Source organism: Parus major, chromosome 3 (genome assembly GCF_001522545.3).
Source record: "Parus major isolate Abel chromosome 3, Parus_major1.1, whole genome shotgun sequence".
NCBI classification, from domain to species: domain Eukaryota; kingdom Metazoa; phylum Chordata; class Aves; order Passeriformes; family Paridae; genus Parus; species Parus major.
The window spans coordinates 68,530,892-68,555,884 of NC_031770.1; the positions used below are offsets into that span (position 1 = coordinate 68,530,892).

Genomic DNA, 24,993 nt, shown 5'->3' on the forward strand with positions numbered 1-24,993 from the left:
GAGAGATGCAGGAAGCAAGTTTTGGATGGGCCATATGGGGCCTGGAAGCACAGTGTCTATTTTTTGGTGGCAGTGTACCTTTCAGCAGGGCCTGAGAGGTTAAATGTAATGTCATATGAATGCAGCTGCAGTATTTTCAGGACTAAATTGGCTCAGTGTGGGCTACCAGGTGTGCCAGTTACCACAGCAGTAAATAGACATTCCTCACTTGTACGTGTTTCACAGAATTCCACATGGACTGAACTTCAGCTGGTGCACCTGCTCCAGGAAGATGTAATGAATTTGAAGGAACACTTGGGGGAGACTTCATGTCTCATATTTTGTTGCCAGTTTTTGATTTGTTTGAAGTGACATCAATATGAATTCAGATTATTACTCTAAAACTCTTGAAAAATGAAACTTTTGTCCTTCTTGTCTCATGCTATTTCTGTTTGCAGAATTGTAATATGAAAATTTCTTGAGATGGGGCATATTCTTATTTTGTTTTTTGGTTTTTTTGTTGGTGATGATACCTTGCTAGTTTTCATTAGAAATAATGTAACTGTAACTGACTTAAAGCAGTGCTGATTGACACAGTTATAGGAAAGTAAGAAGAAAAGCATACATAAGAATAAGAAGTTTGTGATAGTAGGTAAATCAGCACCGTATATATTAAGAATGCTTACCACTGTAGTCAGGTTTCATGTCTATTTCTGTTTTAATTTATGATTGTCACTATTTCAGTTTTGTAAGGCATTTATCTTCAATTGAAACTTCCCTAATATTACCTCTGTATTGTTCATGAAGTCTTGGCATCAATATGGCTTTTAAAAACACAAAATTGAAAAAAGGAGACAGGGCACTAACTGCAGAGTCACCTCTTCTGAACACAGGAGGTGTACATTCCCACTTATTTAAAAAAAACTGAAAACAAAAACAACAGAAAAAAATCCCCTAGCCACCTACAATGTTGTTTTAATAATTGAGAGAATTGGGGTCAAAAAGCTGAGGTTTGTGAAGGAAATCAGTCCTGAGTATGTATGATGGTGTCTTCTGTTGCTGGCCATGGCATAGACTTTCCCTGATCTAAACAGAAAATACTAGTATAGGTACTAAGTGAAAATAATAGTCATTATCAATCTATTTTCTTTTTTGGAAGGAACTAGCAAGGGATCTATATGAAAGACTTTAAGGTAAGTGAAATTATTATAAAACTTCGGTGAATAACTCATAACTTTCATTTTGAGCTTACCAGTGAAGAATTTTAAACTAGCACATGGCACCTAATCACTTTTCTAAGAACAGATTCAACAAGAGTACATTCTATTTGGAAGGAGAGGGCTGATATTTAATGTTTTAGGATTTTTAGTTCCTTCTAAACAAAATTAACTAATAAACATGTTAAAGCTACCTCTGGAATAAAGTATTTTTTCCTCTGAACTGTATTTTCTTAAGTAAAATAATGTGTTGTGTGGTAGTGTTGCTGTTTGCCTTTTTTTTTTTCTTTATGCTAAGCAGAGTAAAACTACTGCATTGTCAAGGCTAAAATCTATTTAAATACTGTTAATTGTCCACTATTATAAAGAGAGATAGTGGAAAACAGAAATCTTTGGCAGCCCTCACTCGCTAGAAGAAACTTTATTATTTGCTTTGTGACTGTGGTGCACAGGAGTCACTAGTGCATGCTCAAAGGGACCCTGTATGGTAAAACTTGCTGCATTTTAGCTTTTATCCTGCCTCATCCTGTGGGAAAGGTGCTCTACTTAATTCAACCCTGGCTGTAGCAATGACCCAACAGACTGCTTGTGTCCCCAGGGATTTACTACCAGGGTCTAATGCCTCAGAACATAGGTGGTATTTTGAGTGAAAGAAGGGGGCTGGAGCTTGTGGCCTCTTAGGTGTAAATACTCTTCAAATTGTTTTAACTCCCTATATATTTAACACACTATATGTGTGCAACTGAAAGAGTTAGCTTGTATCTTGGAGGTATTTTCAGGTGCAATGCTCTGTTGCTTCTTTCACTTCGTTACTTACTGTTTCTTACTGTTTCTTTTACAGCCTTGTACAGGGGAATGGTAGTTCAGCCACTTGGGATACAATTAGGTCATGATTGTGGCAGAGCTTACTATGCAGTATTTTCATTGACAAGTTTGTTCCTGCTTTATCATTGATATATCATTCACAATAACAGTAAAAGAGATGAGGTTCTGCAACAGAAGGTACTATAGGAAAAGGTAGCCCTAACAAGAAAATATTCTCCCTACAGTAGAATGAAAACTTAAAAATTGAATGTTGAAATAATCTGGGTAATCCTCAACTCCTGGTAGTTGCTAGCATCAGAATGCTTTGCTTTCAAACCTAATATTTTTATAGTACAGCTGCTGGGTTTTCCTTTGCTTTATTGGGTTTTGGGAGTTTGTTTATTTGTTTGTTTTAAATGGAATAAGATACCTTCAGATTTCTGCACTTACAGCCACCAACACGGGGCTTCTTCTGTCCTGTATTATAATTATTTGTCAAGACAAAGGTTCTGGTTTTCACTAAGTCACTGAAAGACAAATTATGCAGTCTAAAGACAGGAGCTGAGTTCAGGAAGCTTGTGTTTATGATCCAGCTCAGAGCTTCAAAACTCATGATCCTTCTAACCCTAACTTCTAACCCTGAAGTCAGTGAGCATCTAGGCAGAACCTCATCAGATGTTCAGCCGTGCTTAAGGGTGTTTCAGCTCTGGAAGTGGGCAGTAGTTCCTCGCTTGTGCTCAAGTAAACTCACTCTGGATCCAGAGATTAAATGTTTCCTTCTATCCCCTCTCAGGACTTGCAGAACATGGTGTTCTTGGAGCGTGTTTACTGAAGACCTATCAGATGGGCTTTGCACAAAACAAACCAGAGCTACCCCTCCCACTCTCGAGTAATAGCTTAGTGGTTAGAGCATTCCCAAAGAATGAGGACTCTGGGTTCAGCACCTTTTCTCCCTGAGGTGGTTCAAAGTCATGCCCTTTACATGCCTGGACTCCCAAGATGAGAAAATTGAACTAGCTTTTGCTCTCATTTCCAGGCCTGTGAACAACTTAAGAATTACATGTAAAAGCAGGCCTAATGTAAGTGCTGGCTGTGTTGCCATCATTAACAACAGCTTGACTTTATTTAGAGAGGAGGTGAAATCACCTTGGGCCCATTAATGACTTGGATTTGGCCTCTGTCTTGTTTAAGTGATCTCACTGCTGAGGTGAGAGCACCAGTCTCTCGGCTTGAGGTTGTGGTCATGAATAGATGCAGTTGCCTTTTTGTGGTGGGCAGAAAGCTCTAGCACAGTGAGAGATAAGATTGATAAGGCACTCCTGTCTTCGGTGCTTCCTGTTGGTTAACTTAGGTGACTTCCAACTTGACCTACAGCTTTTGTGAATGCTAGTTAAGATGCATTACCCTCCTCAATTTCTGTGTAACTGTAGAAAAGATAACTTTTGTCTTCCTGGGTAATAGAGTGAAGTGTGATCTTTGCTAAGAGATTCAGACTCTTGAAGAAACGTTGTTGTCTTCAACATCACTGGACTAGTCTACACAGTATTTGTTGTATTTGTAAATTTGACCTTCCACTAAAGTGGTACTTCCTTGAAATACTATTTAGAGGCTTCTACACTAGATAACTAAACTGCCTTTGTTATGTTCCTGTGGTGAGAATGCACGTGAAACTTCCAGCTCACAAGCATCTAAAAATGCAGTTGAAAGTGGAGATTTTTTGTCATTTGTTTCTTGCACATGTTTATAGTGCATAGTCTGTCCTAATGCAAAAGGGCAATTATCCCCACATGCTGGTAAGCATCCTTTTCTTCAGTGAGGATCCTTTCTGAAGGATTGAGAACTTTTCCTTTCTAGATCTCCAGACTTCTTCTAATTTATCCCCTCATACTTAAGGACACTGTAGGTTTGTTCTTCCTTTATAACTGATTGGTGCTAGAAGCTCTTGGTGGAAGTTTGAATCAAAACTGTGTCTCTGAATATTTTTTATGAAATAAAAAGAACAGTTCTTTAAAATATCAACAGGTGTTTGTGTAAGACTTCATAGAACAGTTTGTCACCTAGAAAGGAAATAATTGGTCTCTAGTGGATTTGCAATTTGCTTTCAAAATCCAAGTGCAGTGGGACGTGAGTAACCTATACTACTGCAACTAAGTGGCTGAAATAGGGTTACAGATCCAGTAGGACAGTCTGGAGGAAGAGCAAAATAGTGTCAACAAGTATTGTACACTGGGTTGAGTTTAATAGAGGGTGAAGCTAAAAGTCTTCCTGAAGAGAACTGTATATTCTTGTTGCTATTTAAGTTTTCCCATGTCAAGCCTTTTCATTTGACTGTACTATGCAGGAACTAGATCATTAGCATTAAAAGAACCTGAAGTTCTTCCAAGTTTATATTCAGGCCAAATGAAGTAAGCTTCAAGCAAACATGCAACTAGATGACATAATAGCATATATTAAATGTGCAGAAGCCTTTTTATTTCCCCATCTCCTAATTATATCAAACAATAGGAGATGAAATACATGTCTCTTTAGTGACACTATGTTTCAACTCTGTTTAATAGACCTTTTTTCAAATATAGATATCTGTGCCATTGAATCTTGCTCATAGTGAATGGCCATGGGCATTGTGAAATGCTAGAGGTTTCATGAACAGTACCATGAAAATCTGCAACCTGAAGAGCACCTGAGTGTTTCTCTGTGGTTGAACTCACAGGGTATGTGCTGACACTTCCCTTCACACTCTGGTCTTCTGATTTTAGGGTAACTTCCCATTATCGCACGTGAACTAAATTACTATTAACTTTGGAGTAGCTCATCTGTAAAAACTGGCTTGTCTGACTTGCTGTGTAAAATGCATCAAATGGGGAGCATGCTGTTAGTTGCTGTGGCTGAAGCAACAAGATTTAACTCACAAGATGGTGGTAAATTGATTGTTTGCAGTTGTGTGAACTTTTTATCATAACAGCTCTCATTAATGTTTACTTTTCCTTCTGTGTTAAAGCATGCCTGCATGCTAAAACATATATTCCAGCATCTTCAAAACTTAAAGGATTTTGGAAAGGAAGGAAATGTAGCAAATGCCAAACATCAAGTGGTGCTGTAGACAATTATTGGTTTAATCTATTGGCAGTAGATTAAAGAAGGTGGCTGATGATGGCCAGTTCTTCCCTGTTTTCCCACAAGACTGGGAAAGTCTTACCTTCCCCAAGTGACATGAATTAGTTAGACGATACCTGGGGTGACTGTTTAGTGACCTCCTAGTTGTAAAAGCTTTTATGAACATCAGAAGCCTAGAGTTATAAATATGGAACTTCAAAATAGTCCCGGGATTTTTTTTGTTTGGTTCGTTGTTGTTTCTGGAATAGCTAGCATAAAACCAAAGGCTGGCCCATTGTCAGGTTAGCAGACTTCCTTTTTGGCGATTCCTTCCCTCTTCTGTGAAGTTTTAATCTTCAAAATATCAATTAGAGAAACAAGCAACAAAACCAAAGGAAAACAAAAAACCCATAGTTTTTCTTTTAACATTGTTATCAATATCCTTGAAAGGAGGGAGTCAGCCTTTTTATTGTAGACCATTACACTTTCAGTGTGGAACCAGGGAAAGTAGCAGTTTGTGCAAACTGGAAGCTGGTAAGGCTGTGCTTGTGTAATGGTCTGCTTGATTTCTCCCTGCTGGAAATCTGAGAATGTCCCCAGCCTAAATGGTGGACATTTATTTATTTATTTAATCTATCCCACAATTACTTCCTTCTTGTGGACCCCTTATGCATTACTAGACCCAGCTGGTTTGGAAAGGGGTGATTTATAGAGCCTTTAGTGAGTATAGTTAGATCTGTACCTAGACCAGAGTTCAGGAATAGCATTGAACTACAGTTTACATTGCCCAAGTGCTGGTTTGTGAGTTTTACTTTCTACCTTTTAGAAGAACCACTCTATAAGCTGACAGGGAAAATAACTGCTGAACTCTGGCATTAGGCTTTCATGGAATGAGGACATGGTCCAAGCTCAAATAATACCACTTCTTCTAGTGACTTATTTTCTTCCTTATGAGTAGAGGAATTTGAGATGTGATTTTTCAGCAGATGACAGTCTAGCAGGTTGCACCTCTGGCTCAAGATACCAGTCTCATGGAGGATGGAGGCTTTTGGGCTCCCTGCTTCAAGTGAGTTTGGAGCCAGGCAGAGCCTTGTACAGCAGTACTGGGAGCAGTGCTCAGAGCTGAGCAGGGGCTGTAATGCATGCTGCTTGCTTGCTTCTCTGGAGACAAGAGATGAAGTCTAGTTTTGCTTTCTGGAGTGGGAAAGAGAAGTACAGGTTGGTGAGGGAGAGCAACAATAGCTTGTGAACTTAAGAAGACTTCTCTGACACTTGTTCAATTTTATCTCCCCTTCACTGTTATGGTCTGGGAAAGGAAAATTCTGTGATCCATTAAGGTTGTGAGAACATAAAGCTTTGAGAATATCTTCATAGTGAAGCAGTATTTTTCAGTAAGAGCTTTGTGTGAGTGTTTATATGGGGCAGTAGAGAGAGGTATTAGGAGAAAGCATAGCTAATAGTAACACAATAAATAATACTTTGGAATTTATGCACCTCTGGCTAATTGTTTAGTGTCCTTGTCCTTGATTGTTTAGTGTTCTTGTCCTTGAAAAGTACCCTGTGAAATATGAAGATTGCTGTAGAAAAAAAGTTTTAGAAACATTTTTGCCTCTTTTAACCTTTTAATTATCTGATTACCAAATGGTAGGGAGATAAAAGTTCATTCAGCATTAGATTGTTGAGACAACCAAGTACTGAATCATAATCCTAATGCCTGTTTTGTGCCAACTGCCAAATAAAATCATGTTATTAGAATGAAGTGCCTATATCCTGCTAAGGCAAGAATACTTGGCTGCTAGCAGCCAGTCACTTCACTAAACTCTTCAGCCAGGAATTGTAAGGAATGAGCGAAACTTGCAAATATTAGATTGGCAGAATTTAAAAATGAAAGCAACATAAATGTTAAAATCCATTAAATAAATATCTTTAGTCCCAGGCTAAGATTTTTGACTCTAGTGGTTTTGTGTTAATTCTCTGTGTTCATGTTAATTAAATGTGCAGGATATTATTGTTGTAGCTTTTTTTACATTTACTCTGCACGATTAGACTCATCAATTAATTTATCAATAACCCTAATAATTTTCTTTGAGGTATACTAGCTCTTGTCTCTGAACTTTACATTCCATTTTCTGTCTCAGCTGTCTGGGCATAGATCATATTCACGTCTGATGACTCAATGATTACCTTAGTTAGTGTATCCTAAACTGAACTCCTTTCAGCTTTTCCCTTCCCTGTTCTGTCATCGTCATCTCATTGCTCTTGCTTCCTACTTTGCCATCATCTTACTATTTTCCTACAGTGTCACATGATGCCAATTTTCACGTTGCGTCATGACATCAAAAATTTGTTTTTAAAGATCTGTTCATTTCCACTGGTGCTTTATTACATAAAGGTATTGATTTCTGTATTGACTGTACAGACAGGATCTACCCAACTTTGTGTTCCCATAAGGCACTTACCTTGCTGGGGCTGTATCAATAACAGCCCTTCCAGATTGCACATTCTTGCATCATGCAGCATGCGGGCTGCAGGAACGCACCCTGCTGACGCACGGTAGCATAACAGAAGAAGGTACTGCTGAGGGAGGACATGGGGGTGGGGAGGTGAGGAAATAAAGCAAAAGGAGCAGCTGTTTGAAATCCCAAATGAAAGAAAAACTGTCAGCCTGGGGGAGGTCAGAATTTAGTCTTGCAGCTCCTTGACAGAGTCTGACAATTTAGGATTATCTGCATAAATCTAAGATACTGCTGAAAGCAGGTGAGTGAAGTAGAAACTTTCTGCTTTGTTTGGGGTTTTGTTTTGTTACTTTCACATGTTCTTTTCATGTTGGTTGTGGAGATGCTTTTTGCACAATTTTTCCAGTCCTTACTGGTAAACCAAAAGAAAACTCCTTGACTTAACTGTGTATTGTGTTACTGTTAAAATAATACTCAAAATGTCTTCTTTAGGTCTGTCTGAATACAGAAAGTTACAATTCCTGTCCTGAAATTCTCCTTAAAGGGGCGAAGTGTCTCTAATAGCCTTAAAACTTACTTAAATATTAAAATTTCCTTTAAAATGAAACTTATGAAATAATAGAAACTATGCAGACAGTTCTCAAATAATTTTGATTTCTTCCTAAGAAATTAATGCTGGGATTGTGGTTATTTTGTTGTTTGGTCATTGTATTTGCTAAGTTTTACATTCAGTCTATAAACTTGTGAGCTTTAAATTCTGCTAATTAAAAGATACTGTAGTTAGCCTTTAAGATCAAATCTTAACTTCTGAAGCCTTTGCCAACTTGGTGTCACATTCACATTCATGTGTCCTGCTGTTGAAAGGCACTTTCAACAAGTTGTCTTATTGCAAGGAGGGGACAGAAATATAATCAAGACTTTGATCTCTCAAGAACTTGGCACCAGGAGTGTTCTCTCTGACTCCTTACTAAGAACTCTTCCTCTGGCATTTTTTCCCCAGAATGTACCACTTTCTGCTTCAGCAATATTGAAATGGGCTTAACAGTTACAGGAATGGCCTGGGAGATGAGTTCTGTTCCTGGCCTTGTCACTCTCTTATTTGCTGTGTGATCTTGGATGAGTTACAGCCCCATTTCAGTTTGCTTGTCTGTAAAATGTAAATAATGTTCATGGAACTTCCCCATACTTTTAGTTATGCGAAAAACTGTTAGAAAGTTATAGAAGTATATTTAGTTGAAGTTTAAATACTTCCTGCTAACCTTTATATACCATTGCACTTTAGAAAACTTCTATAGCATGACATATTAATGTGAAGAAATGATCCATGGATGGAGTATGGTGGAAATTATTTAAGAGATGTAATTTCTTGTGAGACTTTGAAAAGGCAACTTACAATGCTGCTATTAGTAATTTCATTTTATTGCCATTTCACTTCACTTTTCATTTACTTTAATTCAGAAGTGGCTAAACATGTTCAAACTTTCAAAGAAACTGAATTTAAAGTGAGGGAGAGAAACAGTAATAGGAAAAGAACCATGTTACAGTCCTTACATCTATGTGTGCTAGCATTCTCCTTCCTTAGAATCCTAGTACATTTCAGTTTGGGGGAAGGGTAGATGGTATATAGTCTTATCAGGACGCTAAACTTTGTTTTGCTGGCATTTAAAATGTAGCTAGCTTTGAGAAGTGAGGAAGCTGTTTAGCAGAACACAGCAGTGCTGCACAGTGTGTCAGGAGACAAAGAACAACACAGTGAAAGTATAAATGAAAGCAGCATTTGGCCACACTGGAATCTGACCAGTCAAGAATGGTGTTTATAACCAAAGGAAAAAAACCACCAAAAACCATGGCTTGTCTCAGTATGTTTACCAGTCTTTTTAGCTTAAAAACAGTAATGGGCTTTATTGAAACCATTCCCTTAAAATGGCAAGCTTTAGAGTCAGGCTGGATTGGCATACAATTATTAGCACAAACTCAGCACAGTTACAAGTAAGGCTTTGGCATATTTGAGTTGCATATTCTAATAAACATACTCTGTTTGCATATTACTTCTGCCATATTACAAGTTGTTTTGCAAAGTGGACCTAGGCAGGAGGACGAAAGGTGGAGAACACCATCATCTTGAAACCAGCTATGGCTGCAAAGTAGACCTTGTAAAAGCTGTAAAATTGAGCTATGGTTATGACATATCTTTTCTGGAAGGCAAATACAAAATAATAGTAGATTTCTGCAGCTGTTTGCAGAAGTAGCAGTGTTCAGTTTGAGAATGGTTTGTCGTCCCTAGGTCATGTTTTCACGTAGAGAAATGTTGTCTCTTATGAAATTTACATTTACTTAATGTAGGGTGCCAGGCTGATCATTGCTGCTGTTTAAAATAGAAAAGCAGATGGAACAAATAGGAAGATTTACCACACAGCTTGATCTCTTCCCCTGAAGCAGCCATTCATCATCAGCGCTGCCGAGACAAACTACAGAACGAGTTTCCCTGCTTCGCTGTGATTGGGCTCACAGAGGTGGCAGAGCTGCACAACAGCCTCGGGATTGGCTGGGCAGGAACACACCTCTGGAATCTGTTTATTTCCCAAAAATAAGATACAATCTTTTACATTTCGCCTAGAGATCTTTTATCTTGCATTTAATATCCAAATTAACTAGAACAAACAGAGTTAACCTCTTTGGAACAGATGTAGTACTTTAGATGGAATGAATTCAAGCTTTTGGGGTTTTATTTGGTGATGGTTTTGTTTTTTCCTCATTTTCCCCTGAGAAAATTATGCCTGTGCGAGTTGTCTAGATCTGTTGTTTGCATTTTTCTGGGTGACTATATATGATATTTGAGAACGTTTCTTGCATCTTAACTAGAGCAAAAAGTTGTTTTCACATTTTATAATGTATTGACTTCAACTTATATTAAAGACAGTTATTCTTTTAAAACTGTTTTTATGTCTGCTCAGTAAAATGTTTACACTTGCAGTACTGTCTTTAATTATTTTTGAAAATATCAAGTTGTTATTTCTGATCATGGTTTAGTGAGCTATGGGTTCTTTTTTATTATGTTAATAAATTTAAATAGATCTGGAATTTTCTTGGAATTATTTTTAAGTTAAGGACATAAACTATTTTGATACCCTGTATAAATAACTCCAGACCACAACTGAATGAGAGATTTGATCATCTACAGTGAATGTTCCAGCTGAGTAAATATCTGGCATAACTGAATACATCAGAACTCATTAACCTACTTCCTCTCTCTCTCTCTCCAAAAAAAAAAAAAAGGTTGAAAATTATATGGAGAACACATATGACTTTTGTTGTGGTTCAGATGGGATGCATACAGAAGTAGAAGGCTGTGAAAGGCTAGTTTGTGAAGCAGGAACTTGTAGTTGTTATCAAGTAACAAGGATTTGGACAAGCACCAAACACAGGAATATTGACAGGAGGAGTTACTGCCTTCAGAAGAAGAGGCAAAGATACAGAGGAGAATGAGAATAGAAATGGTTGAGAGAAAAGATTAAAGGCAAGAGAGGCTGACTAAAGCTCTTAAAACCTAAGTTCAGGTTTTTTTCTCCTCCCTGAATAATTGGTTTTGCTTGGGTTATATATAAATATGGATAAAGGCAGTAGTTAGTAATACTTAAATTGCCAATCAGCTTTTGAAAAAGCATTTATTTTCCTGATCTATACAGAATTAACTGTTGAGATCTTTTAAAAGACTAGTTGTGATACCTTACTGGTGTTGCTGTATATTAAACATTCCCTTCTTAAATCTTTGCACCCTCAGTGATAGTTTTATAAGCTTTCACATTATCCTATTAAAATTCCTTGCTCTTTGGAGCAAAGTGAGGAGGAAATAACACATGTGCTTATGGAGGAATTACCAGCAAAAGATACTTTAAATTCCCTGATACACAAATCTCTTTAATTGTTTAAAATTTTAACCTGGAAAAGTGACTTAGAAAAGTCTTCCTCAGAAGCTTAAAAAAACCAAAAGTATGGAATTCAACAGCTACAAATGGAGGAGTGGGATGGTAATGCTATTGTTGGTTTCCAATCTTTTTTGTTAGTTATCAACTTGATAACAAGCAAAAGTAACTTTTTCTCGAAAGAAAACTTTCTTCCTGTTGAATAGGAATGAGAGAGCTAGCAGCCTCCTTTTATGCTCACTCTCTAGCTGTTAATTGGAATATTTTCAAATTAGGGTAATAGAGGGAGCTGTGTGAAGGAGGGAATCTTGTTCAGTGCTGCAGAGATTTCTGAAGACTTGTTTTAAGAAATGACTTCTCTGGCTGCTTCCCTTTTGTGACCTATAGGAAGTCCTGAAAATAACCTTTTATATCTGTGTCTTAGGGCTGATACAACAGTTTAGGGTTTCTTTGGCTTACCAGCATTATGTTTGCATATCCTGAGACTTAGTGAGATTGAAGGATGAACCTATGCTTTCAGATCTAAATTTGAAAGGGAGTTTCATTATTACATTGTTATAGTCTTCTGTATTGCATGTGAAAATGTTGAACTGTGCTCTCCCCTTCACGTAAATGTTGCTGCTCTTTAATCACTTTGTGGAACAAAAGATGCATCTCTTCTCCACAGGCGTAAAAGAGCTAGTGAGGCAATTCTGAGTGTTCTTGTTTTGTTATCTTAATTGACAGTCTCTTAACCTCCTTAAAATATTTGCTGATACTAAAACAGAGAGCTTCAAAAAGTGGGATTGGATAGCAGATGATATTTCAGACTGACGACTGCAAGATATGTGTGTAAGGGGAAGCAAATTCTCATTTTACAGGCTGTGCTCTATGTGTTTGCTATTCAGAAAACAATGAAATTACAATAGAGCTGTCTGTTTATATTAGAAAATTCTAATTCCTATTAGAGAATGGGAACAGTATTTTGCTGTTTCCACCTTACATGAAAAAATAAAAGGCTTTCAATGTCCTTGTTGGGTGGTAGTTTGCAAGCAAAATGAGATTATTTCCTTTTTTATTATTTTTCTTAAATAAGGCACAGCTAACCTTTGAAACTTTGTTCCTGGAGGCTACTATGTCTCCCATTGGCTTATACTGGTTCAGACAACTGCACAGAAACTGGGAGAGGCTGGGAGAAAGTGGAAGGTTGTTAAAATGCACTGTCCAACTCTGGCACTCTCTGAGTGGCAGCTTGCTGGAGGCAGGCGAGGAGTGCCTCAACAAGGCAAGTGGGCTGGGATATATCCACCTTACCCTGTGTTCTGGGCCTCTGGTACTGCTTGCTGTTGTTAGAACTAACCAAGGGGATGACTATGCCTTTATCCCAAAAACAGGAGTATCCCTCCCTCAAAAACACAGTGAGCCATGCTGTTGGGAGAGGATGGCACTTGCAAGTAGAAAGAAGGCAGCCAAGTGTCAAAGATGTAAATGAGACAGTGAAGCACCTGTTTCACAGGCTGCACATTGCTGAAGGTGTCCCAAGGAGGGTTGTTAGTGGCCACATGCCTCTTCTTAGTCCTCTGCTCAACATACATGAAATGAGAAGTGCACAACAAAAAGCAAATGCTGCAGTGGCTGGGATAGCTGTGGCTGTTCAGGAGAACCGTTTCCTCCAATGTTTAGAGTCCTCCTGGTGTGTGGAGGATTATAAATAAAAAGAGGAAGGGTGAAGTAAAAAATGTCAAAATTATATTTTAAGGAGTTGCTAGGAGATTTGGCTTCTGTTCCCCTCTCAAACTCAAGAAGTCTGGACCAATGAATATGTTACTCAAATAACATTTTACAATTCTTGGACAAATCAGTAAAGTAAGAATTTAGTTTTAGCAATTTAGAAACTGTGGGTGATAGGTATCTAGAGATCCTGATAGGAAAGAGTTTAGTGTTGGTGTGTTTGTTGTTTATTCAGAGAGCCTCTCACTTCACAGGTCACTTCACCTAAACAGTGTCACATCTCTGGTTTTAACAACTAAACTGTTTAATTTTTGTCTTTTCAATTTCTAAACTAGTCCTGGATTTTGTCACCAGTTGTTTCCAATACTTAAAAGAAGCAGAAGGCTTAGCATTGTGAAAGGAGTCCTTGGATGGCAAAAGACTCAAACCCCAAGACTGTGATTGAAAACATAGTGGGGACTTTGGAAGCATAGTGTTATTTATTTTGCAGGTGAGTGTTTCTAGATTATGAATTAAATGCCCATGGGGAAACAAGTATGTTCAAGGACATTCCCAACTGTTCTCTTCCCCCATAGGTGTAAAAAGAACACATTGAGCTTGCTGTTTTTAATTTAAAAGATAAATTAAAAGTTAGAAGAAAATATTACACATAGTAGTCTTCCTCTTCCTGAAAGGAGGGTTAGAGAGGAATATGGATTCCTATCAAATAAATCTCATGATATTTTGCATACTGCTGTAAGGCACTAATGTGCTGGTAATGGCAAAAGAGGATCCTACACAAAGCATTACTGAAAGTCTCTGTAGAAATTGTCTAACGTCATTGTGTGAGCCAAGTCAATATGGAATTAACTTAGCATGAGATTTACAGTTTCAGTTGCTCATACACCATTCCAATAATAACCAAAAATACCCAAGAAATGCATTTCTTGAGTTTGCTCATGTATGTTAGTTGAAAGGAAAACAGGAATTACTTGATTTTTTTTTACTGTAGATTAAGAAAATTCTTATAGGTCTTTTATTTTAATGTAGATGAAGATGATGAAATGGTGGAGTGGTTTGGTTTTGAAGCTGCTGAGTCTGCAGCTGGGGAAGTTCTGTTCCTCAGTCTGATCTGCTGATCCATTCTTGGCTTCTAGCAACTCCCAAAACAGTAAGACTTAGAGAAATAGGCTGTAGGTTTTTTGTTTACTGCCCTTAGGCTCTTCAGCCTGTAGGATTCATGTACTACAGATTTGTTTAATTTTTCATTTAAGATTCTTACATTTACACATTTGTATAACCTGGGCAATACATATGTGACTAAAATGTGTCACAAATTGACAACTTTGGCTACTGTAGCATCTCATCACACTTTATTAAAAGTAATGGAAATGGCCTATTGGGTAACACTGCACCCAGGCAAAGCCAAGTAAATGTTTAACAATAGTTACAGTGGTTTTTAGGAATGTGTTTGTGTTCCTTTTAAATGGCCTCTTCCTAATCTTCTTTAAAACAAGTGTTTATATAGGTATACACATATATATACACACACATATATATACATACATATATATGTGTGTGTGCATATATATATATATATATGAGGCCTTGCTCTTGTCTTCACATTTGTCTTATTATTTTTTCATATCTTAATCTTGGAAAAACTAACTTGGAAAGTTACTGAGAATAAAACAAAATAAATTTCTCTTTTGAGTGAAAGAGATGAGCTTTTGTTAGTGGTGTTTCTTCTTATCACCTCAGGTTAGTGAAGGGGAAAGATGGAGTGATAGAAAAGACAGAAGGCAACCTCACTCAGGAGAGCACCAATCTATTGCTTAGTGAAACTGAAAAGGAAGTTGCTGCAATTGAGATGCAAGTCAACAAGAACAGCAGATGGGGGACGGCAAGTGCAGATGTTTGGCTAGGAAAATGCAAAAGCTCAGAGAAGAACTGATTAATTCCTTGTGCTGAGAGGATGCAGGAGTTTATAAACAATAAAGATAAATTTAAGAGAAGAAATTTCAAAATCCCCCATGTGTAAGTTTCTTCTTTTAAATCTTAAATGAAAAGGTGAAGTTTTTTTTTTTAAAAATTGCATTTCTTTTAGATGATAAAGGTCAAAATTTTATTCTTGAATGCTGGAAAATGTTTAACTTCAATTATGCTTACTTGTCCAGGATCTTTCATCATGCAGCCCAGGGAATAGGCAGAGCACAAACATTTAATGAATTCTGGAACTTACTTACATGCTTCCTGGAGGAAGTAGGAACATCTCTCTTGTGCTGGCAAAAAAAAAAAAAAAAAATCAAGTCTGTAGTGACTTCAGTTTTACTGTGAACTTTGTACTGATTTCAGAGCTCAACCAAAGTAATAGCTCCATCAGCTGGTACTAATTTTTCCTCACAATGAAGAATCTTAATCTAGAAATGAAGGTAAAAGCATTCATTTGTTCAGACTAGTTTTTGGAACAGCATGTGCACACCTCTGAGAAGATGAGGCCTGACAGAAGAGGCATGGCATTTTAGTAGCATGGTGCAGTGTCTGTACATGTGTGCATAGGTATGGATTTGTGTGCATATACAGCTGGTGGTAACCTCTGGTGTTATATGTCAATTGTTCATAATACTGTGGACAGTCTAACTGGGGGGAATGAGCAGGGGGCAGTAATTCCTGATTACACCAGCAGTCTGTACAGTGCTGTGACTAAATGTGCATTTACAGTGATTGCTTTGGCAGGAGAATCTTCAGCATTAGAAACCTGTCTTGGTGGCTATTAGAAATGCATTTCCTTTACTGTGGGGCATTGCACTTCTGTGATATCCTTTTTATCTTGTGTTTCTTGTTTAAGTAAATTATAATCCTGCTGTGATAAATGACTGAGCAGGAAACACCTTGGTACCCTCAGTGCTTTAAAAAAAGAGGTGAAAGAATTCTTTGCCAAAAGGAAGCTGATAAATAATTGCTGTCCACACAGAGGGATTGGACTGAGTTTTATCATTCTGCTTCAAATGGAAACTAAGGCAAAAATTGCCTTGAACAGTTTGTTCAATCATTGAAAAAGCTCTAGATATTGTAGATTAAACCCCCTCCTCTCTCCTCTCTCAAGTCTTTACTTCTGAAGACAGGTGTCTTCAGACACCTTCTATTGAATAACTGAAGGAAAAGAATGAAATGCCACAAAGTAAATGTACTTAAGAGTGACTAATCTAATGTTTGAAGCAGTAAATCAGTGCTGGGTAAGACACTGAATATGGTTTGGTTTGGGAGGAAGAAGTGCATGGGTCAATAGTTTTGGTTTGTTGGTTTATACATCAAGTAGATTATGGAAATCACTCTGCATCAAGGTGAGTTTCAGTACTTTTGCACTTTCTAGAGCTTTTTTTTCCTGTTTCATAATGCTACTGCTCAGAAATATTTGTCCATCTAAAATTTCCATACTACAAAGTATTGTCCATTTTATCCACAGCTATAAACCGTAGCAATAGAAGTGCTTTTGTCTTGTCATTACTACGACTTCATTTGAGAGTTTTATGGTGACACCCTACCCATATATCTTTCTAAACTAGTATTGGTTTGTATTACTGAGACATTACCATGTGTAAAACCTGCATAGATATGCCTTGGCTTTTCCTTGGAAAGTTACAACCTTTTCTTTGAGAGAGTTAACCATTTTTTTTTTAGCAGATCTTTTGATATTTGACAGGAGTATTTGAACTACAGAAGAGGTATTTTCTTTTTCCCCATGGCTACCACTCAGGTTTGTCAAGGCTGTAAGTGTTAAAAAGAAGGATTAACCTTTGCAATTATGAGCCTCTGAAAACTTTGCAGCAGTTGCAGGTATTGCTTAGGAGTTGAAGGAAGCTGTCAAATAAGTAGTGAGAGTGGAGCTGTAAGGGTAAAACTGGGCTCTGTCCTCAAATCTGCAGTCTAGTCATGTAAACATGATAGATTTTCCTTTTTCTTGGAGTTGTAGTGGAGGTGGGAGAGGAATACAACAGTTGGACTGTGGATGGAAGTGTTGCTGTTCACTGGAATTTCTGGACTCTTTACAGTCTGCTAAGTGTAAAGGAACTGCTTGTGTGTAAAGTTATCCCTGTACCTTGGGGCACCACCAGGAGCAGCATTATGCCACAGTGCCTAAGTTTGCAGACTTGAAGCTTAGTGGGAGTTTATGCAGGTGCTGTTTGTGTTCAAAATCATTCATGCAACCTGAATTCTTCTCCCAAGCATTGACATTCTTTTCAATTGCATAGAAAATGCAATCCTTACCAGTCACTGTCCAGTTAAACTCAGAATATAAACTCAGATTTCAGTCAAAGACAAATTTACCACTTTCCCATGTCTGACTTTATATCATCTAAACTTTTTGATATAGGATATTCTATGAATCAGGGACTACCAAGAGTTGAAAAAGGGAAGTTCCTGTGTTTGTGCACATTGTCTCAGATCTCTGGTGGAGCTCTGTTTCATTGTTGTAGTCTATTTATGCTTTCCTCCAAGTTCTGGAAATGCTGAAACTGCAGAAAAGCAAGTGTGGTTCTGAGCAACTGTACAGCAAGTTCTATTTTGATCACTTTTCATCAACTTTATCCTACAGTGAAAGTTCTGTACTGTACCTCTTCATCATGGGGGGAGGAGGGGGAATTTAATTTGTAATTAAGCCCTATTCTAATATCTTCTTTACATATGCAAATCATAAAAATAAAGATGTTAAACATTTCCTAGGGCTTTCAGAGCCTTATAAATCAATAAATGGTTGACTGAATAGTTTTGTACCAGCAATTAAAATACAAGCCTACTAATGCTGTTTCTTTGCCCATGGATTCAGGGCATGGAAAAAAAGATAGAAAATGTTACTTTGCTTCCCAGAATAACATCATCACAACATTAATTTGATGTCAAGTAGAAAATTCAAACCTGATTCTGGAGGACTGAGTATTTAATCTCCCAGAAATTTTTCTACTGGTTGCTTAAGGTAATTTGACTAAGAAATAACTATATACTGTTGGTATTGGTAAAAAATAAACCTATACCCTGTGTGTTTTTCCAAGTTCAGAGTTGTTTTTCCTAGGTGGGTGCACATATTCTTAGCTTTCATGTGGAAATGAAGTATTGACTGAAACAGACAACTCCTGATTTTGCTGGTTCAGCTGACAGATGCTAGCCTTTAATACATGTACAGCCTAGCTCAGTAAGGAGGTACTGCTGCTAATGTGTCCTGTGGGTAATAAATAAGAAAGAATTTCAGATTTCATTTCTGGCTTTAAAAGAAATAAAAATGTTTACAACATCCAGTTGGAGCTCAATAAATATGAACTAATGTTAAATATCTACATTAAATGCAGTTCTCCAAATTAGAGAATTCTTCTGTTCTAATGTAATGGGCTGTACTGACATTTAGGCTTTTGCTTTAGTTATTACTAAATTGTTCTTCTCTATAGGAAGTACTGTTTATAAGACATATTAAATTTAATTCCAGTGTTATGAACATTTAAAATCATATTTTTAGATGTTTTGATAATCTTAGAAGTTTTAAAAGATCACAGTATTAACTGGCCAGATGTTTAAGCAGCTATAAAGTACCCAACATTGCAAAGAGGAGCCAAACCTACCTTACAGTGCTGAAAAAAAATCCCCCATCTCCTAAACAAACACTTTGTCTCAGTACACTTTGTGGAGCATTTTATCTTGCAGAATGTTTCCCGTGTTTGTTAGATGGCTCAGCTCCAGAAGAGCTTTAACATAGTCAGCCTGCCCTTTTTCTTGTATGCTTTGCTGATGATGTTTTCCTGCTCTTCATTATTTAGGTCGGTAATGAGTGGTATATTATAATTACTTCTTCCCTGTATATCCCTGATACATGTATATTTCTTCCTATATCTCAATTCTAACATGTTCTGTTGTTTCCATATCATGTAGAGCAAGGTTTTATCTTTCTGTCCCAGGAACTTTAATTTCACTCAGGCAGAAACAGGACTTCAGGACTGAGTTGCTCTAGGACTGTTTTTTAAAGGGCACCTTTCCATATCACCCTCTATTCCATGGGAGCCTGGATGTACTATTCAGTCAACTATTCATTGATTCATAATGATCTGAAAGTCCTAGGAAATATTTAACATACTTATTTATCTAATATACTGAGCTGAAGATATAGAGTATGTGTGTATTTGTGTGTATATTTAACTTAACTTATTCTGATATGTCTTCCAAAACAGCAAAAGTGTCTCAAGGTTCTCCTGTTCTGGGTAAATATCTTGTTTTGGCTCCTGTGGAGTTCTGTATGTGTTGGTACATAATAAATTTTTATGATTATTAAATTTTTAAGAATGCTTTCTACATTCATGTCTTAATTAAAAAAAAAACAAAACCAACCTAATTATATTTAACTTAGGTTCTGTTTTCCAACCACTTTATAATTTACTCTGGCATACAAAATTTCATTATTACAATTTATCTGGGACAACAATGTGATGGAAATACTGAGACCTTAAGCCTGGCACTTGTAAGTTATAAATATGTCAAATATGCTGTTTTTCTGTCACAGAAAAGATCCTGCCTGAACTGGCAATATTAAATCTTCTTTAGCAGACAGGTAGCATGAATTAATTACATTGCTGAAGTCTTCTGCTGAGCATCCAGTAGCAGCCTTGACAGTATTTTGGAATGAGACTTGATGCATTGCTGGCCAAAGGGAGAATTTGTTCTAGCAATGGTTGTTAGGATGGACTGGAGGTTAAATTGTTATGACAGTTACCACACTTGGAAACATAATCTTTTATTGAATTTTTTTTTTCCTGGTTGTTACTGTAGGGAAGGGAAAGATTCCTTTGGAACAACTTGTACAGTAATAAAATATAAACAAAGACTGTATGTAATGTACAGGGTGGGTTTAGACATGGATTAATCAGTACAGCAATAACAATAAAATGCTTGCTTTTTGTAATGTCCCTGACTTTGGAACTGCTTTGTCAGGCTAGTCTAAGCCTATGGAGGGACAGAAGAGAGCCTGGGGTAGTATTAACTTGAAACATGCCAGGCAGCCCGTGCTATGGGAGCAGATGAGTTTTATTTCTCTTTGAACATATTTCAAGCTCAGAGTCTTTTAAAGAGGCAACTCACCATTCCTTCCCTGATGGATAGCAGTCATTTTCCTTCTGATATGTTGATTTTTCTCCTTGCATCTTTCCTTTCCTTAGGGCTCTTTGAGTTTTCCTCTTACCAAGTCTTAAAGCTCCTTTCTTACTTTGTGGAATTTAAGGAGTTATTTTTATATGGCTGTTGCCTTTGAACTACCTGAAAGAGTATTCTTTCTGCCTGTCTTTGCATCAGGTCACTTTTGTATTCAGTCCTTTCTGCTGCAAAATGCACAGACTAAGAATCATCTCATAGAAGCTGAAAGAAGTTTTCAAATTTCTAGGCCAGGTTAGAGAATTGTGCTAATCTGATTCAGTCTTGTGTATGTAGGTCAGAGAGTTATGTTTCTCTCCCAGAAGCTGAATATAAGTTAAGTTTCTGAAAGGTATCTAAATTTACTTAAAAATCGAAGCAATTATGTCCATTTCCTGTAGTAAGAGCTTTCAGAGTAATCTTTGTGCTAGGAAGTGATACCTCTGTAAGACACATTTGTGTAATGTCAGCTCGTATTAATTGCGGTTTTCTGTGAGTTAATTTATGAATCTGAAAAAAATCTTAGTTTTTTTTTCACCAATTTTTTTTTTCTTCTTAGACATCTTAATGAGTCTTGAAGGTGTATATATAAAAATATGTATGTGTATATACAAAAATATCAAGCCATCTCACAACTTTAGTTACTTTGCCTATAGTGAGGTTTTTAAGGTGTGTACTGAAAGGTTCCTTTTCTTTACCAAATCAACAGGAGCCTTAAAAATCCTTTCAATATTTTCAAGTAAATTCTGCCACCAGGGAAGTCAGTCGTAAACAATCAGATTGTCATATTGTATGCAGGAAAAGAGGTTGTTTGTTTTACATGATATTTCTACTTTTATATGTTTTAGCTCAAATTAGCCTTCTAGGCAGCTGAACCACAGTAACAAATACACAGTGGAGCCCAAGCTGCAGTTCCCAATGTTCTTTCTGGAGACAGTGCTTTCCAAATGACTTTTCCAAGTGTGCATGTTGATTATTTTCTTTGTCCTTATGTGTGGGATAACTTAATTAAAACATGTTTTCACAGAATAGGGAAGGTAAAGAGGGTGCTGAAGAGGGCCATTAGGTCTGTTGAGATGCCCCAGGGAAGAAACAATTAATCTATCTAGGCTGTGTTAGAGAAGTTTATCTGACTGTTTTAAAGACTACCAGCACCATGTGCCTGCCCTTGTTCGAACCTATTACCTGTTGGAGAAGGCAAGCTAGAAAGCTTTCAGGATCTGTCCTCAAAATGCATGTCAATCTGAATTGTGCCTTTTACCCCACTGCATATTATTGTCTAGGCACTTAAAAACTGCTCTGCCAATTTCCCCCACCCCCCTTTTTTTTTTTTAGGAATTGAAATTCAGCTGGCTGAACTGGTTCCTTTTTTGTTTCCTTCTTTAAATGAAAGCATTGTTTCTTGTTTCTCTAGTTTTTGGTACTTTGCCCATCCTCCATAAAATCTTGAAAACAACACTACCCATTTCAGTCAATTCTGTAAATATTTAAGGTGAAATGTAAGTAATTTTCTTAATTGGTTAAGCTTCTGTACTTCTCTCTAGGCTTTGTCTTCTGTGTTGATGTTGAGCTTTGAGGATTAAAAATGAAAATTCAGATGGTTTTGTATGAGTTATGTTGCCTTTTCGTTATTTTCCATTCACTTATTATCTCAACGCTGAATTTCAAAATTTTTGGTTTTAATAGATGCTGAAAGTCTGAGATTTTGACATTTTTTATTTCTTCCAGGGCCATGAAAGTCTGTGTTCCATGATACTGCCATATGACCTTGTTTGCCTGTGTTACAACATCCTATTAGGTCTTAATTGCATATTGCTTGTAGAAATAGAAGCAGTACCAAATAATTCAAGCTATTTTTTACCATTTTTACCATTAACAATATAGACAAAATACAATAAGTAAGCAAGGATAATGTTGTTTCTAAGTGGAATATAGACAGAAGATCCAGGTAAGGATTTCTAAGATAATACCAGATTACCTTTACCTTCATAGTTGAACTCTTTGATTAGATGTTAGATGAGTTGTACTAATGTTTTTCTGAAGAAGCAGAAATGTCCACACTTTTTTTTTTATTTGCCTTGACTTATTATTTAGGTCTAATGAAAGAGCAGGAAGTCAGCTATGGCTTTTGTAGCTGGGTCTGGTTTCCTTGTCAGGAAAATCCTTTTATTTAAAAAATACACGTTGTGTTCACACATGCTCACACATTTCAATACACAAAAACTTAACAGGTTTCATAAATACAAGCTTTTTAGACATTTTTATGGAATAAAGTCTTGTCAATTTATGACTAGCACTTAAATAGTGTAGTAGTCCCTATATTTATCAAATAGCTTTGAGTTGTTTACTAAAACAATTTTACAATCCAATGAATTCGAGAACTCTTTCAAGATAATTATTTAGATTGTTTTGTTTATGCAGGCATATTTAAGAAGGTGAATCTTGAAATATCATGTTTTGAAAATCAGCTTTTCTTGATAGTAGATTTTAACATTTTTTGTCTGATTAAGTTGAAAATGAAAAGAGGAATGTTCAAAATGAGTATAAAACTTCCATTATAAAGGAATGATTGCATCATGTTAATTTAAACTATCAATAAAAATGTAAATGTATTTAACTTTTTGAGATATCACCCTATATTTTGCCTCTAATCTTTACAATATATTTCTATTTATTAAGTAAAAAATAACCTATATTTTCTTAACAAAAGATGAGTGAAGGCTACCAGTGGTTCTTCACTTATTTTCTGTAAATCACTTTCTCATCCAGAACTAAATCCTTTTATAGCCAGTCTTTATTGTAAATTTCTCATTTTGCTTGCCCAGATGAGTATTATTCTCTAGTAGTGAAGTCCTGTTAGGCCTAACACTGGACTAGAGGACCAGAGAGTCTGGAGGAAAGTGCTCCTCAACAAGGCTGGCACATAAACTGGGGACACTTGTACTCACATGCCTTTGACACAGCTGGGCACATCAGGTCTTGGGAGGCAGGACCTGAGCAAAAACAAAAGCCTGGAATTCTACTTGTGATCATTAGGCAGGTGTGCAAAAAAAAGATGATATTCCTGGAAACAGGCTGATGAGCAGGCCCTTTTAGATGTTAAAGCACAGTTGCAAAAGGAATGAGTCATGCCTGCTGGGCTGTATCCACTGTAATTTATGGCCAGAGCTGAACTTTGCAGAACTGAAAATTGCAGTGTAGCTGTGCTAGTTCTCTAGAGTCTGGGGTAAACAAACCTGAATTTCTGAGCTTGTCAAATAAAAGTTCCTTTACCTCTCCCATTTGTTATTTTTTTTTTGAAGGGGGAAGAGCAGCACCTCACACAGGCTTTCTTGGCTCCTTTAAAGACTACTGCAGATCTATTTAAATGCTTGTGCTAGACTCATTGAGCAATGAAGATATGTCTTTACAATAACAACCAATGATTCCATTGGTTATTTTGAATTTATTGTCTCCAACTGATATTTTGAAAAAGTATGTGCATTAAAGTATTCTTACAAGTATTTATCATAGGAGGGATATCCAAAGATTAATTACAGAGTATACCAAAATTTACTCATTTGAGCTCTTATCACACAGACTCTACAACAAGCAGGTTTCTTTGTTTTTGAGTTTTATGATTTGTCAGTTCTATAAATGCCTCATTGTACCTTAAGATACCTGAAGCAGAGATAGCCATTTCCCCTTCATGCTTTGATTACACATCTCTCTGAAACCATATTACTACAGTTCAGGTAAAAATTCTGATTTAGAAGGTGTATTACCATATTTGAGAAATAAAGGGGGCTCTTTCTTCAATATGTAGACTTTTTGGATGTCCAGGTAATGGCTGTGTGAGTGATTCTTGGGAAAGGAGAGAAAAGAAAAGCATTTATACTCATTTGAAATTAGCATTTCAACAATAAATTGACATCAGTAATCCAGTAGAATCTTTGGAATCTGGTTAGACAGAACTGTATGCTAATTTTGAATTACAAGTAAACAACATGCAGATATATGGATTATACATGTTTAAATTTGCTATTTTGGAAGTTAAGCTTTTCGTAGATTTCTTTTCTAAAGCTGAAAAGGAACGGAGTTTGAAGTCTTGGCTCAGCTAGTATTGAGCTAGGTTGGCTCAGCTAGAATTGGTAGCATCAAGTACAACTACTTAAGTTTCAAACATGTAGTTTTTATGTTTAAAGCCCAGTTACTTACACCTATGTCATATGGAGCTTTTGTTACCCTAGTGAATTTATGAGGATGAAGAATTGGAACTGAAATTCTGTCTTTATAATAATATACTCCTACACTGTCTCTTATCAGATCATAAAGTGCTTACACTTTGACAAGGAAACCACAGCAGTAGCTGTTCCCAAGCTGACTTGACAGTACTGCAAGAACAATGTTTGTATAGTTTTGTCAGTAGTCTGTTTTGCAAATGCTGTTTCATACATAACAATCAGTAAAGTGTAAGCTGGTTTGAGTCCTGATGTAAATAAGTGTACACTGTGTTATAAAAGCTTCTTTTTCATTTGGTTTTATCTCTTTCTTGTTTAAGCCACTTGTAAACAGTGTTTTAAAAGGTATGGACATAACTTGTGGAAGTTTAACCAAATCCATTTTAAATAATCAGTAGCAGTTTACCTACAAATACTGCATATAGCTAAGGCCATGAAAAGACTG

The 24,993-nt window shown here is 36.7% G+C and overlaps 1 protein-coding gene across 2 annotated transcripts in view; it reads left to right on the forward strand.

Annotated features, from left to right (window-relative positions):
- SESN1 (sestrin 1) overlaps nt 1-24,993 on the forward strand; it is a 77,937-nt gene that overhangs the window by 15,817 nt on the left and 37,127 nt on the right. Inside the window, exon 1 of one of the 2 annotated variants that reach the window (XM_015620520.3) lies at nt 7,772-7,850. The exons of the other annotated variant lie outside the window; for it this stretch is intronic. The gene's annotated coding sequence lies outside the window, so the exon portion shown is untranslated. Of the gene's footprint in view, nt 1-7,771; nt 7,851-24,993 lie in introns of those variants that run through there. 2 annotated transcript variants of the gene reach the window in all.